Below are 13,694 nucleotides of genomic sequence, written 5' to 3' on the forward strand. Positions count from 1 at the left end.
AGCTAACAGGTGGGGCAACCAAACAGAACAGCAAACAACTGGGGCTCCTCCCCAACATTAGCAAAGGGGAAGAGTGAAGTGGCCTTAACGAAGGCAGCCCCCCAACCTCAAATGCTCCTCATTTCCTGGAGGTAGCCTGCATCCATGCCTGGCTGTGTGCTTCTCTTTTATCTCATTTCTCAATAAGCTGTTCTTACTGGCATAACTAAACTGGCATGTTCTTAAATTCCTTTAAGTGACATAGCCAAGATCCTAGAGGAACCCAGTGTCTTCTGGCTTCACAACCGCTATGCTCCAGTCACACTCAGGGGCAGGTCATTACCCAAGACGCCACACGATTACCCACCTCCACTTGTCTCATGGTGCTTCCTCTACTTAGAGTGCAACATCCTCTTTTCTCTGCCTGCCAAATCCTAACAATCGCATGAGGCTCTGCTCTAACATCTCCTTGATGCTGCCTTCCTGGATCTTCCCAGGCAGGAGCAGTCATCTGCGCTCCCATGGCACAGAGCACCCCACCTCCTTTATTAGTCAGGGCACATGTGTCTGTCTGGGGTAACAGTCTGTGAACTCCAGGGCAGGAACACAGGCTCATTCATCCCCAAGTCCCCAGCACCTTGTTCTCTGCCATCTCAGGTCTGTTCCCACTGCCTGGAAAACCTTGTCTCTTCTCTTTTCTTCTCCACCCTGCTCTTCACTTAACCCGATGAATGAAGAAGGTCGATGGAGAGGTAGAGTCTAGGATAGTTAGGCAGGGTCTGGAACGCTGTGCTAAACAGTCTGGGTTCGACTCTGTAGGCAAAGAGGAGCCATGGCGGGTTTGAACACAGGGTGACAAAACAGGATGGTGGAAGCTGTGAGGCTGAGGATCTCTTTCCCGTACTGGTTTTGGAACCTGAGAGTGAATTTCAGCCCGTGGTTATGGGGATCACCCAGCTGTCACTTGTCACCAAACTCCCTCAGCTCTCCTGGACATCACCATGGTAAGTGCCCATCCTTACCAGTGAGAGAAATAAAAGGTTAAAAAACTAGGATAGGTTAGCTGTGGCTTCCCACTTACCCTGGGATGTCCTCAGGGCAGGGCTCCAGAGGGAAACCAGACTTCCACCCCTGTGCTCATGTGATACAGGAAAGCCTAGGGGATTCCCACCAGCCCATCACCTGGAAACCCACAAGATCTCCCTAGTAGTCACACCAAACTCAACAGAGCTCAGTTCCTGATTTGCAGAAAACACACCTAGGAAAGACATTTGAGGGAAAACTGGGGAAATTTGCACATGAACTGACGTTAGATGATGTTGAAAAATTATGTTTAGTTTTGCTAAGTGTGGCGATTTTATCGTGGTCGATAGGGAAATGTCCCCATTTTTTAGTTGTACTTAAAAAAAGTGTCATGGTGTCCATAACATACTTTACAATGGTTCAGCCATAAAAGGAAACATGTGGACATAGAAAGATTCAGCAAATGTGGCAAAATTCCCAGCAGTTCTTTAATCTAGATGGTGATATAGGGGTGGCCGTTGGTTTAGTTGTTTTCTCTCTGTTTGAAAAATTTCAAAATGAAAAGTTGAAAACGTGATAGGTCAGTTGTGACTTCCCACTTCCTGAAAGAAGTGGAAGCTGATGGGAGAGTTCAACAGCTCAACAGCAGTTAGGTGGTAGAGTGGGGGGCATTTCTTAAAGTGGAGTCACTAGGCCAAATGACATGAACCCTGAAGCTGGTTAGAATGCAGATTCCTGGGACATGACTGAGTTGAATTTTCTTGTGGGTGGGGCTATTGGCATCTGCAAATTTATAAGAGCCCTTGGGTGAGAATCACAAGTGTAGTAAATTGCCAGCCCAACTAAGGGTCAAGAGACAAACATTTTAATTCTGCTTGCTCTAAACAGCTGCATGATGTTGACCATTTGTTTAATTTCAATGGAATCCTGTGGAAGGTAGTGATTGTGCATAAATGCTACCTTCCCGATCTCACCAGGTAGTTTAGTTCCATATTGAATGTTTCCTAATTGCTTGATAAAGTGCTGTACAAATATAAGGTGATATGCTAAGCAGTGGGAAACATTAGTGACCATTTTTTGAGTTTGAGTAGCCATTACATGTTAGTCAGCATAGTGCATACAATTTTGGGTTTGCTGCTCACAGCAACACTGTTAGATACAAATGTTTCCCCACCCTCTTTGTGGATGAGGAAACAGGACTGTCCATGGCTGCTGTATTAATTCCCTATGGCTGTTGTAAAAATTCACCCCAAACATAGAGACTTAACAACACAGGTGTCTTCTCTCAGTTCTGGAGACCTGCAGGCTGCAGTCCTTCTGGAGGCTCAAGGCGGAAATCTGTGTCCTGGCCTTCTCTAGTCTTTAGAGGTTGCCCGCCTTCCTTGGCTTGGGATCCTTTGCCTTCAAGGCCAATAATGCCTCATCTTCAAATCTCTCTGAACTTGGCTTCCATCCTCATTGCTCCTTTGACTCTGACCCTCCTATCTCCTTCTTATGACGGTTCCTGTAAGGACGTTGCACCCACCCTGAGGATCCAGGGTCATCTCCCCATCTCAAGATCTTTAACTTAATCTGCAAAGTCCTTTTTCCCTGTAATGTAATGTATTCACAGGGGATGAGGCTATGGACATCTCTGGGGGGCCAGAGATCAGCCCACCAGTTTTGTGACCATGACTGCCTACCTGATTCCAAAGCCCACCCCTCTCTGTTGCCCCTCAAGGATGACTCAGACCTGTGAAAGGCCAGACACTCTCCAAGCCTCCTCTTGCTCCATGAATTACTATCCTCTCTACTGTCTGGTTTTTGCCCAAGTTGTTGAATGAACATTGAATGAGACCTTGGTCTTAATTTAATACAGAGAAATAGAGGAGACTTAGGAACATTTTTGCTCGAGGAGCTGTTCCTGTGCACACGGGTGGAGAGTAGAAAAGTGCCCTGCAAGAGAAGGTCCCTTGTGCCAGGGCCTGTCTGCTTGGACTTCGCTGAGGCTGTCATGTTGATGTGCAGTAGAGAGAGGTCATGGTAGACTTTTTGGTACATGGGATGTTCAGTGTGGGCAAAGCTGGCAACGGAAGCCTCAGGAATGAGAGCAGGACAATTCCAGCAACTGCACAGGCCTGGCAGGAGCTTCAGATCAAACCAAAGACTCCCTAGAGTGTTGAGTGCACCTCCCACCCCATCCCTGCCACACACAACGCCCATGCATGCTTTTCTTTCCTGATTATGGAAGTTATATTTGCTCGCTTACGGAAAATGACAATATAGATGGGTATAAAGAAGGAAGCATCTCTGAATCCCATAATTCAGAGAGATTTTAACATGGCATGTTTCTTTCCAGTTTTTTTTTTCCCTACACATTTTTATATGGTTTAGATCATACTCAACAACTCAAAGTAGCCCCAAATATTAAACAACACTCCACCTTCACTTGAAGATAAGACTTCTCCCCCTCACTCAACTAGGGCTGACCCTGCTTCAAGGGAGGTACTCCATCCCGTGGGTCTTTTCATCTTTTCTCTTGTTTGACATTCCTACTTCCTCCTTCATGAGCTTGTTAGCTCTATTTTTGGGCCCTCCCAGTTGGAGGTAAGGAGAGTGGAGAAAAGGGGGCCTGGAAATTGTCACTTCACTGGTACTACCGTGAGATGGTGTCACACTCCCAGACCAGGTGGCAAGTGAAGCTCACTCTTCCTCTCCAGGTGCTTCTGTGGTTGTTCAGAGGTTGCCCCCACTAGGTCCTGGAGCCCCAGATGAGGCAGCGTGCCCCCTTTGGCTGGCCACTGTGGATTCCCTCTTGACCTCCAGGGGTAGACCCCATGGCCTCTTACAGATGGGGTCCCTCATTTGAAAGGCTGCTCTCTGGGGCAGGACCCTTTTGACACTACCCAAGGGTTTGACGTTCTTTCTCTGAGGTTCAGATCTGATTCCTGGTCTTATGATTCCTTGGCTGGATTTCGTAGGAGAGAGCCTTCCAACTTCCTGTCACCAGGCCCCTTGGACAGAAATTGGTCCCCAGATGCAGGGGACACACATCCAACTTTCTGAATGGTCTCACCAAAGCCCCTCCCATTAAACCCATGGCAAAGGGCAGAGACCACCCCCTTCACTATCCTGGGATGAAGAGTGGACCCATAGTACCCCAATAGTTCACCTTAAAAATCCTCCTTACGAAATTCCTTCTTTTATTTCCTTGATGTAAAGGGATTCAAAGTGGTATAGCTAGTGTTCAGCTATCTACTTTGAAATTCTGCAAATGGTATAGGATATTCTTTATAATGCAGCACTTACTGTTTGGTGCCTCCACTGGAACTCTCAGTTTAACATTCTGTTGCAATAATCCTCATACCCAGGTGCTCCGCTGGGTGTCTTAGATACTTTGCTCTTCACAACAACCCTGTGAGGTGGTTATCGTTTCCCCACTTACGGATGAAGAAACTGAGGCTTGAGGACATTAGGTTCCTTGTTTCTTGCTCCACAAATGAAAGAGCCAGAGCCAGGGTTTGCAGCTGAGTCTCTGGGGTTGTACACATGAGCTCTTTTCTGGACGATGCTGCCTTCCCTCTCCCAGAGAAGGGGTTGGGAGGAGGGCCATTTCCCCATTCACTCTCTCTGATGAAAGTTGAAAAGCACTTACCACAATTGCACCTGCTTGACTGTGTTTCATAATGTATTATTGTACCTGTATATTGTACATGCACAATGTTTGCTTTATGAAGTTAAACAGTAGGTCTTTCTTGATGGCAGATGTGCTCCCAGCCTAGTACAGTGCCTGGCACAGAGTGGGGGATTTGATGGTTGCATGTCAGACAGGTTCTTGGAATGGAACTGACCTTTTCTACAGGTCAATGTAGAACATCAAGGAATTGAGGGGAAAGGAGAGAAATAAGAGAAGAGAGGGCATTATTGTATGAGGAGGATATTGAGTTAGGAGAGCAAGAGGACATCAAGGTAGTTGGTCTGGAGTAAGGTCAAGTCAACCGGAGCTGGTGAGGAAGTTTGGCTTTGAGTGGGAGAGGCCTCCATGCCAAGGCACAGCTCCTTCAGAACCCAAAGCTCGAGGAGGCTGCCCCAGGTTGGCAGTCTCAAGTTGCTTGAGACTAAACCTGTAGGGACTTTTCTCTGGGTTTCTACAATGATTAAGATGTGAAACGTAGATTGAAATCAACAAAGGACCACTGGATATCCCCAGGTTTGTAGAGGTGGTTACCTCTGGGAGATCCCTGAATGGAATCGGTCCTGAATATTTTTAAAGACAAAATGCGTGCTCAGGATCAGTACTAGCACCAGAATTCTCAGGGAAAGACTTTTCTTTGCTTGGGAAAATACCTTGGATAGGTTATTTGGGAGACAAGGGGAGGCTATGGAAGGCACGGTGTTGGCAGGGGCCCAATCCATTAAAGGAGATGTTTAAACTGTACCACATGAGAAAACGAGGACCATTTTATTTCAGCTTGAGAGGAATGGAGAGGAAGAAGAGACAGGAGAGGACTGTGAGAAGCCTGGGTGTCTTCTAAGCTTTTGATGACTAGAAGCAAAATCTCTCTCTGGAAGTGACTAAAACAATCAGGAGATTAAGTTGCCTCATGAGAAGCCCTGCGGCTCCAGAGTTGAAGGGACCCAGTCACTTTCCATCTCTGCCCCACACCCTCGGCCTGTTTCCTTTGCTGTCCTGGTTGCACCAAGTCTGTGTAAGTCTAAGCAACAGGTCCACGTAACTGCATTGAGAGACCAGAAAGAAGGCAAAGGAGGGACAGCCATTTTTTTTTTTTTTTTTTTTTTTTTTTTTGTAGCTTTTAACTTTTACCAAGAAAGAAAATCTTCCTCAGAAGCTTTCAGGAGACTTCTCTTCAGACCCCACAGCTAGATCTAAGTTCCCTGATTTCATGTGCCCACACTTAAACCCATCCCTGGAGAAGGGCACCACTTAGGTTAATAGGGGTTCGTGTCCTGGTTCTTCAGGAGGGCCCACCTTGGAGAGCATGGGCCCCACCCTGGAATAAAAATGATGTTTCCTCAGCCAGGAAATGGCAGGAGGTGGCTGTTAGGCAGGTGACTCATGATGCCTGATGAGTGAAGACCGCCTGAGGAGGAACCCCAGCTGGAGACACAGTCAACGTGACTTTCAGAATGTCTCATGATTTAAAGCTGTCTTGTGTATGGCACGCAGAATGCCCTTTCCTCTTGGCCTTCAAAATTTTGGATGGAATGAGTATGTACACCTATGTGGGATTGTCTGCAGAGCTTGGATTCAGCGGGGACGCAGTGGTGGCTCTCACCAGCTGTAATCAGTCGACATCTATCCTGATGGCCAGAGCCTGGGCCACAGTAGTTAACTATTTCTAACATCATCCTGGGTGTGTACAAATCAGTGATGGAGTGACGTTCATGTCTTGGGCAGCTTAATGTGAATCCAAAGGAGAGATGACCATGATGACCTAAGCCCCCCATAAATACGTAAAATGTCTGGGAGTGCTTTGGACATCGGCAGGTCATGGTAAAGAAGTTTGAACCCACCTTATGTAGATCTTAAGAGGGCAGAAGATTGAGCTGTAGGTTATAACCACCTTGTGCTGCCCCCTCACCACTGGGATTCAAGGGGATTTTCAGAGAAAACTCACAAGGGTCTCCAAGGTCTTTTGTTAACCTGATTGCTCCATCTCTCTCTGCAGTTTCCCTGGATTCCTCTTGCTCCTCCTCCCAGGAGTCCATTAAAGTTTGGGGGAGGTCTGTGTAGCTGCAGCCCCTCAGGGTCCTCCCCAGGCCAGCCAGCCACAGGCTGGGGAGAAGCTGTAGAGGTCCACTCCTCTCTCCCAGCTCTAGACTGAACAGTATGTGGTTTTGCCTTGAGAGAACTCTTGAAAGTTTGGAGGCTGGGAGGATGGTTGTGAGGGTGTGATTAGGAGTTCCACCTAGAGGCTCCTTGTCTAGAAGGGCTCTGAAGGTGCATCTGTCCTGCATCGCTAATCCCCATATGGGCTTCTGAACTTCAGTTTCATCTGATTCCCTTTTATGTAGAGCCAGTGGTATTATTTACTAGCATTTGTGAGAAGCTCTGGATACGACCTACAAAGATAGTTACTAATCTAGGATAAAGACAAAAAAAGAGAAAAAAAGTGCTAATTCTAACTGGTTTAACACTTTCTACACAAGCTACACTTTCTACACAAGCAACATCTTTCTACACAAGCTAAAGTGGATAGGAGCTCCAGCTGATACAGAGCAGAATGACATTTGGTTATGCAGTGACAGCTGATATTGCTACCTGAGGGTGGTCAATGTCTCATCTCAGCCTTAGCAAAGAGGCACCCAGATACTTTTGGCTTGCTATGTTATCCCAAAGGGCAGGAGGCAGAACCTTCCACTGAGGAGGCTAGTGCTAGATCTACACCTTCCAATCTCTTCTTCTCTTTGATGACCTCAGATTCACAGCTTTTGGGAGAATTGTGTCTCACCCTAAGCTTGGACAACTCCCTAGCTTCTTATATCTTAGTGCTCCATTGTGTGTGACCTCCATTTTCCAAGTTTACCTCATGATCTAAGAAGACTGCTTCAGCTCCAGCCATCATGTCTGCATTCCAGCTAGAAGGAAGGAGAAAAGAGGAAGATAAAAGTCATGTCCCCTTCTTTAGTGGCATCTAGAAATTGCACACACCATTTTTGTTAATATTGAATTGACCAAAGCATAGTCATGTGGCTGCACCTAGCTGTGAAGGAAGCCAGTTGGCCAAAAGGGGCAAAGAGGAGACTAAAAATTGCAAATACTTTACAATAAATGAAAAATGAATCAAGAGCAGTGGAAAAATTTCTACTGACCTAGCTTTAAATTTACGGATTCTTTCCTTTGCTGAATTCGGTATACTCTTAAACTCATCAATTGACTTTTAAAATTTCTAATATTGTGTTTTTTTACTTCTAGCATTTTGATTTCTTTTAAATAAATAATATTTACTTTCAGGAAGGGGTACTAGAGTGGAGGGTCGAGTCAAAATTTGTTGTAGTTTGGTCTGGACTTTATTGAAACTTTATTTTGGTTTGGCTCTATACCACATATAAATATTTTGGGAGAAGAATGCCTTCTCTGGTCCTTGAAGTCTGAGCCCTGGGAAGATTCTGAAGAATTCATTACTGCAGGTTTGCTGCCAGCTTTCAGAATCATAGGAGAGCTCTGATTTATAGTCTCATCACCAGTATTTTGAATTGCTAGCGAGTTATCTTTGATCTCCAGTCTTATCCCAGGTTTTCTGTGATAAGGGAACTCTTTATTTGCCTGAAATTCCATGTAGGGATTTCTCTCAGCTATCCTGTCCTGCCTTCAGCTCTTGGCAACTGAGGGTCCAGAATGCCAGGTCCAAACTGATTACTTTTTTGTTAGAACAGTTATAAGATTACAGAAACATCATGCTGGAAGTACAGATTGATTTGCCTCAGCTTTCATCTCTGCTCATGCACCTTCAGAGCTGGCTGCCCTGAACTTGGTGGTGGCTCCACACACCTCAGGCAGTACCTCTTCAGTCTCCTGGCTTGCCCCCCAGCCTTTGGCATACTGTTCCTGAGAACTCAGGGGCATCTGTGGGAAAGGACCAGTGAATGCACACAGGCTGGCTTTGTGGCTGGGGTTGCTTGAAATCCTGATCTATTACCCTCCTCCACACATAGCTGTTAAAATTTTTTTTAGAGTTTCAGGTGGTTTCTCCATATCACTGACGTTGGAGAATTTCTCCTCCTCTCACCACTTTACCAGGGATAAGAGCAGCTGAGGATCTTTTGTAACGTTCTGCATCCTGAACAGAAGCAAAACTTGACTTAACTAATTATGACTATTGCTCAATCTTCTATATCTTTAATTTACTTCATCTGTTATTGGTCCATTATAGAACCATTAAAAATTTCCACTGCATTTGTGTGCCTGTCAATAATTTATATATTTCTTGGTTTTTACTTTATGTAATTTTTTGTGCCATATTTGGTGAATAAACATTTCAGATTATTTTCCTCAGAAAGCAGTAGATTAGATAAATCAATCCCAAAGTGATTCTTTAAATGACCTATTAAAACCTGCAAAAATAAATAATCTCTGGCAAATTTATTTGAGTTTACCTTTGACATTGAATTAATGTTTTGTCTTAACTTCTGCTTCTTGACCTGTACAAATGCTGTCCATTCTCTGTTCCCTTCTCTTTGTTCATGTTTCTTCTCATTTTTGTCTGTCACAATTTCTTTTCATTTAGCACTTTGAGGTCATTTTATATATATATACATATAATTCTTGTAAGCAGAAAATTATTAGATTTTGTTTTCAATTCAACCTGAAGTTTTGGAGAAATTTAAACCATTTATATTTATTGTCAGAATTTTATGCTTAGTATGGCTTTTTATATTTATCAGGTATTTACTGAACACTTTTCTAGAAGCAAAAAGATGAACAAAGCAAAATCTTTGCCTTTTAGGAGGTCACAATCTAGTAAAAAGTGAGTCCACCAAAGATATCTTTACCCAGGGAAAATGAAAGAGTGAGAATGAAGGACTGACACCAAAGAGAAAATGATTTTAAGTTCTCATCCATTATTCAGTTGAATTTATATGAGAATGCAAAATATGTGCTCATTTCTTATTTCTTCTTTATGGTTGCATAGTGGTTCTCTCTCTTCCAAGTGCAATTACATTGTAATGGAGTTTTCTTGGATCCATTGCTCAGTGTACCCTGTTACTGGAAGCATAACTATTTTTGTAAGCACTTTGGGTCATTTCAGTTGATTTTTGGTTAAGGTTGAGGTTAATGTGTCTTACAGAATATTATGTGTAGGCCAGTTGAGTGTTTCTTCCCTAGAAAGGAGTCACCTTTCAAAAGTGAATAAAGGCATTTCCATCAAACAGTTAAGAACTTTCTGGTATTTTGGGATCTGAGGAGAGAAAAATTAAAATAGGGTTATTTTGCCTCTGAAAATGGAGAAAGTTGTCTCTTCCAAAAACTGGAGAAGGAGCTGGCATCTGACCCTTGCTCAGGCTGGGGGGACATATCTAAAGAAACGGATCTGTCCCTCGAGTCCTTACGAGGGATGAAGGGCAGGGGCGAGCGCTGCAAATGTGAGATGCGTCTTCTGGTGGACTTCCCAGCAGCCAGGGGGAGGAGGGAGATGGGCATCTAACCTCGGGGGGGCTGCCGACATCTGCAGGGGGAGAGGAAGTGCACGGAGCTCAGTTACTTCGCTGAGAGCAGCCGGTAGCTCAGACAAGAAAGAAAACCTGTTTTTACTCGTCTGCAGCAGAGACCGCTTTCTCTGGGATGAACTGACCCCCCTTCTCTCTACCCCCCCAGCCCTGCCTGGCCTCCGGAATGGCATGCTGTGACAGCCACCTCCTCACCACCCTCAGCCCCTCTCCCCCGTTGGACCTAGGGTCACATGGGTATTGTTATTAAAATAAACCCAGTGGATGCGGGGCCCTGGAATCAGCAGCAGCTTAGAGCTCCCAATCCTGGGGAGACCAGAGGTCCAGGATTGCCGGGGACGGTCCTGTTTGCACCGGTCTTTCTGGCATCATTGTTAAGAGCCACCCCCTCTCCCTTCACTCTCAACAACGTCCAGATTTGGAGAATAAATTCTCTGGTTACTCTTAACTTTCGCCTGTCACAAGACCCGTTGCTGGGCTTATTTTGGCACCTGTCGGTGTACAGAATGGCTCTGAGGACTGAAAACCCGGAAGGCTCTCCCTGCCCTGGCCTCGAGGCCCTCGGCCCACCTGCAGCGTATATCGAGACCCCTCACTGGTGGCAGGATGCTAGAGGGGCGCGCTGCAGGCAGGGTGCCCACCGGGAGACGCTGGGCGTTCCTGCTGGGGGGGCGCCGGCTCCGCTGACCGCTGGGTGCTGCTGAGGCTCCCATGGGGACTCCCTTGTGCGACACAGGAGCTGCCATCGGTTTGGGGCCACAATAGAGTCCAGATGGCGCCACGAGCTCTGGAAGACGTTCCTGGGCGGGGACCGGCCTTGCCCGAGGTGCGGGGGCCGCGTGGCACCCCCGAGGCCGCGGCTCCACAGCTGGGGGGCCTGCAAGGAGAATCCACGCGGGGGGCTTCGGGGCTCCAGGCCGGCCCCGCGGCAATGGCGGCGCCCGCGTCTGCGGTGACGGGGAGGACGCGGGGCGCTGGGGGGCGCTGCGGGCGGCGGCGCTGGGGGGCCTCCCGCGCCCTCGTCCTCGGCCGGGCGCGTGACCCCCGATTCCCCTCTGGCCGTCACAAACAACTCGTGGCGCTTGTCGAACGCGCTCCAGAGGCCCCGGGGCGGGCGGCTTCGGGGAGGACGCGGTGCCGCGCGGCTGTCCCCGCCAAGGATGGAGCCAGGCCGGCCCTCGGCTCCCGGCTCCCGGGCCGCAGCCCCTGCCCGGCCTGCCTTCCCTCCGCCTCCTGCCGCCTCACCCCCTCAGGTGGCCCCGGCGCCCCGAGCCCAGAAAGTGAAACTAGGCCGTTCCCAAGACCGGAAAGGCGGCTTGAGAGCGCGTTTGCGCCGCTGCACCAGGGCAGGGCAGGGAAACGCGGGATCCTGCCTGACTTCCGGGTATTATTCTGGGGATTCACTGGCGCTGTTTTCGTCTTTTTTTTTTTTTTAAGACACCAGTATCATGAAGTCCCTGGTAAGATAGGAACCTCGGGCTCTATCCATTCCCTTCCACAGGGCCGGAGCTGGCCGCTTCCAGGCTCCGTGAGAAACCCGGGCCGAGCCCCTTGCCCCGCGCCTCGGGCCTGCGGGGGCTGCGCGCGCTGCCCGCGGCGGCCTCTGGCTGCGTGGACAGGCCATAATGAGTCAATTCTCTGCCGCCTGCTATTTAAAACAACGGGTTCCTTCCTGTTTCCTACGCGCTGACTGAGGCTTCTTCTGTGTTGGGGGAAAAAAAAGAAGAAACTGGGGAATAAAGTGTCTCCTCTGAGGCTGAATGAGCGACCCAGCGCAGGCCACCGCGGCACAAAAGCGCTAAGTGTTTCATCTGGGCAGATGGCTCTCATTTGGTGTTCTGGCATGACTCTGTGAGCTGACTTCCCAAATATTTGGTTCATCGAACTGGAGGGGGGGAAGAAACACACCCCTCTGAGCCAAGCTAGACTCGTCCAAGAAACAGAATTGCTCTTGGAGTTGCATGTTAAATTTTTGCAGAAGCCCTGCAATATTAAACTGTGATGTTCCTCGCAGCAGGGAAGGATGGGGACTGAAACCCCAGGCAAGAATTCAGAAGGGCCCTCTGCTCGGGCTCTGTCCCCTCCCCAGAGAGGCCCAGCTGCCCAAGAGGAACGAGCTCCACCTCCTGCCGCCCACAACCTGGTCTTGGGGACAGCGATGGACTGAGGGGGCAGGACGGCAGCTGCTGATGATGTGGGGCAGAGGGGTCTCCCACAGCCTGGGTGACACTCCCTAACTTGGGCTTTTTCTCCACGTCACACACCAAGAGCAAGGGGTGTCTTGAGGAAAGCCAGCTTTCCTTGGCTATGTGATAGCTGAGGTGTGAGTTTCAGGGGACGGAAGGGGACAGAAGAGCTCCCACAGGCTCGCGGCTGCCATCTGGTAGCTGTTGGGGTCTGGTGGACACCCAGGCTGTGGTCACCTCTGCCCCTGTGCAGCTCTGTGTGGCTCTGGGGGTCCGGGGCTTCCTGGGGAGGGGAGATCAGCTCACGGCTGGGACGTCCCTTCACTCATTTGTGTGGCAACCGCGCTGGGCGTTCGATGAGGGACATTGGGCCCCCGATGTAGGGAGCTGTCCTCCTGCGGGAGATGGAGACGGTGGCAGGTCATTCTGCCTGAGAAGGAGGCGCTATTTAGCCAGGTCTTGAAGGAAAGGGGTAGGATTATACTAGGCTTTCCCAACAGAGGGACTGAGAGGAGCAAAAGCATGGAAACCTGAGAGGGGTGTGGTAGTTGGAAGTTCTTTTCTGGATCCCCAAGAGAAAAAAGATTCTGTTTTTGAATTAATCCATTCCTGGGGGTGTGGAGATTCTGATGGGCTACCTCTGGGAGCCAGCTTGGGCCTCCGCCCTCCTGCTGGGTCTGATGTAAACGGAGGCACAGAGAGAGACAGAGAGAAAGGAAGCGGCCATATTTGATCCTGTACGTGAGAGAGAGGCGGCCAGATTGACCCAGGGCTGAGCTCAAGGAGAGACGCCCCAAGAGGCTGGAGGAGTGAGGCCTGGGGAGAAATGACGGGTTGGTCACAGCCGAGTTCAAGCAGAAAGGGGAAAGAGGAACCCGCAAACCTGCCGTCTTGCCTGATGGCCATGTGGCAGGACATCAGGATCGGCAGTAACTGGCTGGTGAGAAAGCATCTCTGATGGTGCCTCGGAACTGTAAGCTTTTACCTCAAATAAATTTACCATTATAAAAGCCAATCGGTGGCAGCCATGAAAAAAACAGTAGAATACAAATGCTGGAGAGGATGTGAAGAAAGGGGAACACTCATCCATTGCTGGTGGGAATGCAGAAGGATCCAACCATTCTGGAGGACAGTTTGGCGGTTTCTCAAAAATTTATCCATAGATTTGCCATATGACCCAGCAATACCACTGCTGGGTATATACCCATCAGATCTGAAAACAAGGACCCAAACCGATATATGTACACCAATGTTCATAGCAGCATTGTTCACTATCGCCAAAAGTTGGAATCAATCCAAATGTCCATCAACAGATGAGTGGATCAATAAAATGTGGTA

At 48.3% G+C, this 13,694-nt stretch overlaps 1 long non-coding RNA gene across 2 annotated transcripts; it reads right to left on the reverse strand.

Annotated features, from left to right (window-relative positions):
* Window positions 1–5,424: 5,424 nt before the first annotated feature.
* LOC131278566 (uncharacterized) lies at window positions 5,425–11,217 on the reverse strand. Of its 2 annotated transcripts, none has more exons than XR_011648923.1 (3): window positions 10,741–11,217; window positions 7,530–7,581; window positions 5,425–5,717 (listed from the first exon to the last, which is right to left on the reverse strand). It is a non-coding gene; the product is annotated as an uncharacterized lncRNA (long non-coding RNA). The 2 variants fall into 2 exon arrangements; XR_011648924.1 differs by lacking the exon at window positions 10,741–11,217 and adding an exon at window positions 9,100–10,391.
* Window positions 11,218–13,694: the final 2,477 nt, after the last annotated feature.

The sequence above is a fragment of the Dasypus novemcinctus genome, chromosome 5 (assembly GCF_030445035.2).
Source record: "Dasypus novemcinctus isolate mDasNov1 chromosome 5, mDasNov1.1.hap2, whole genome shotgun sequence".
Classification (NCBI taxonomy): Eukaryota; Metazoa; Chordata; class Mammalia; order Cingulata; family Dasypodidae; genus Dasypus; species Dasypus novemcinctus.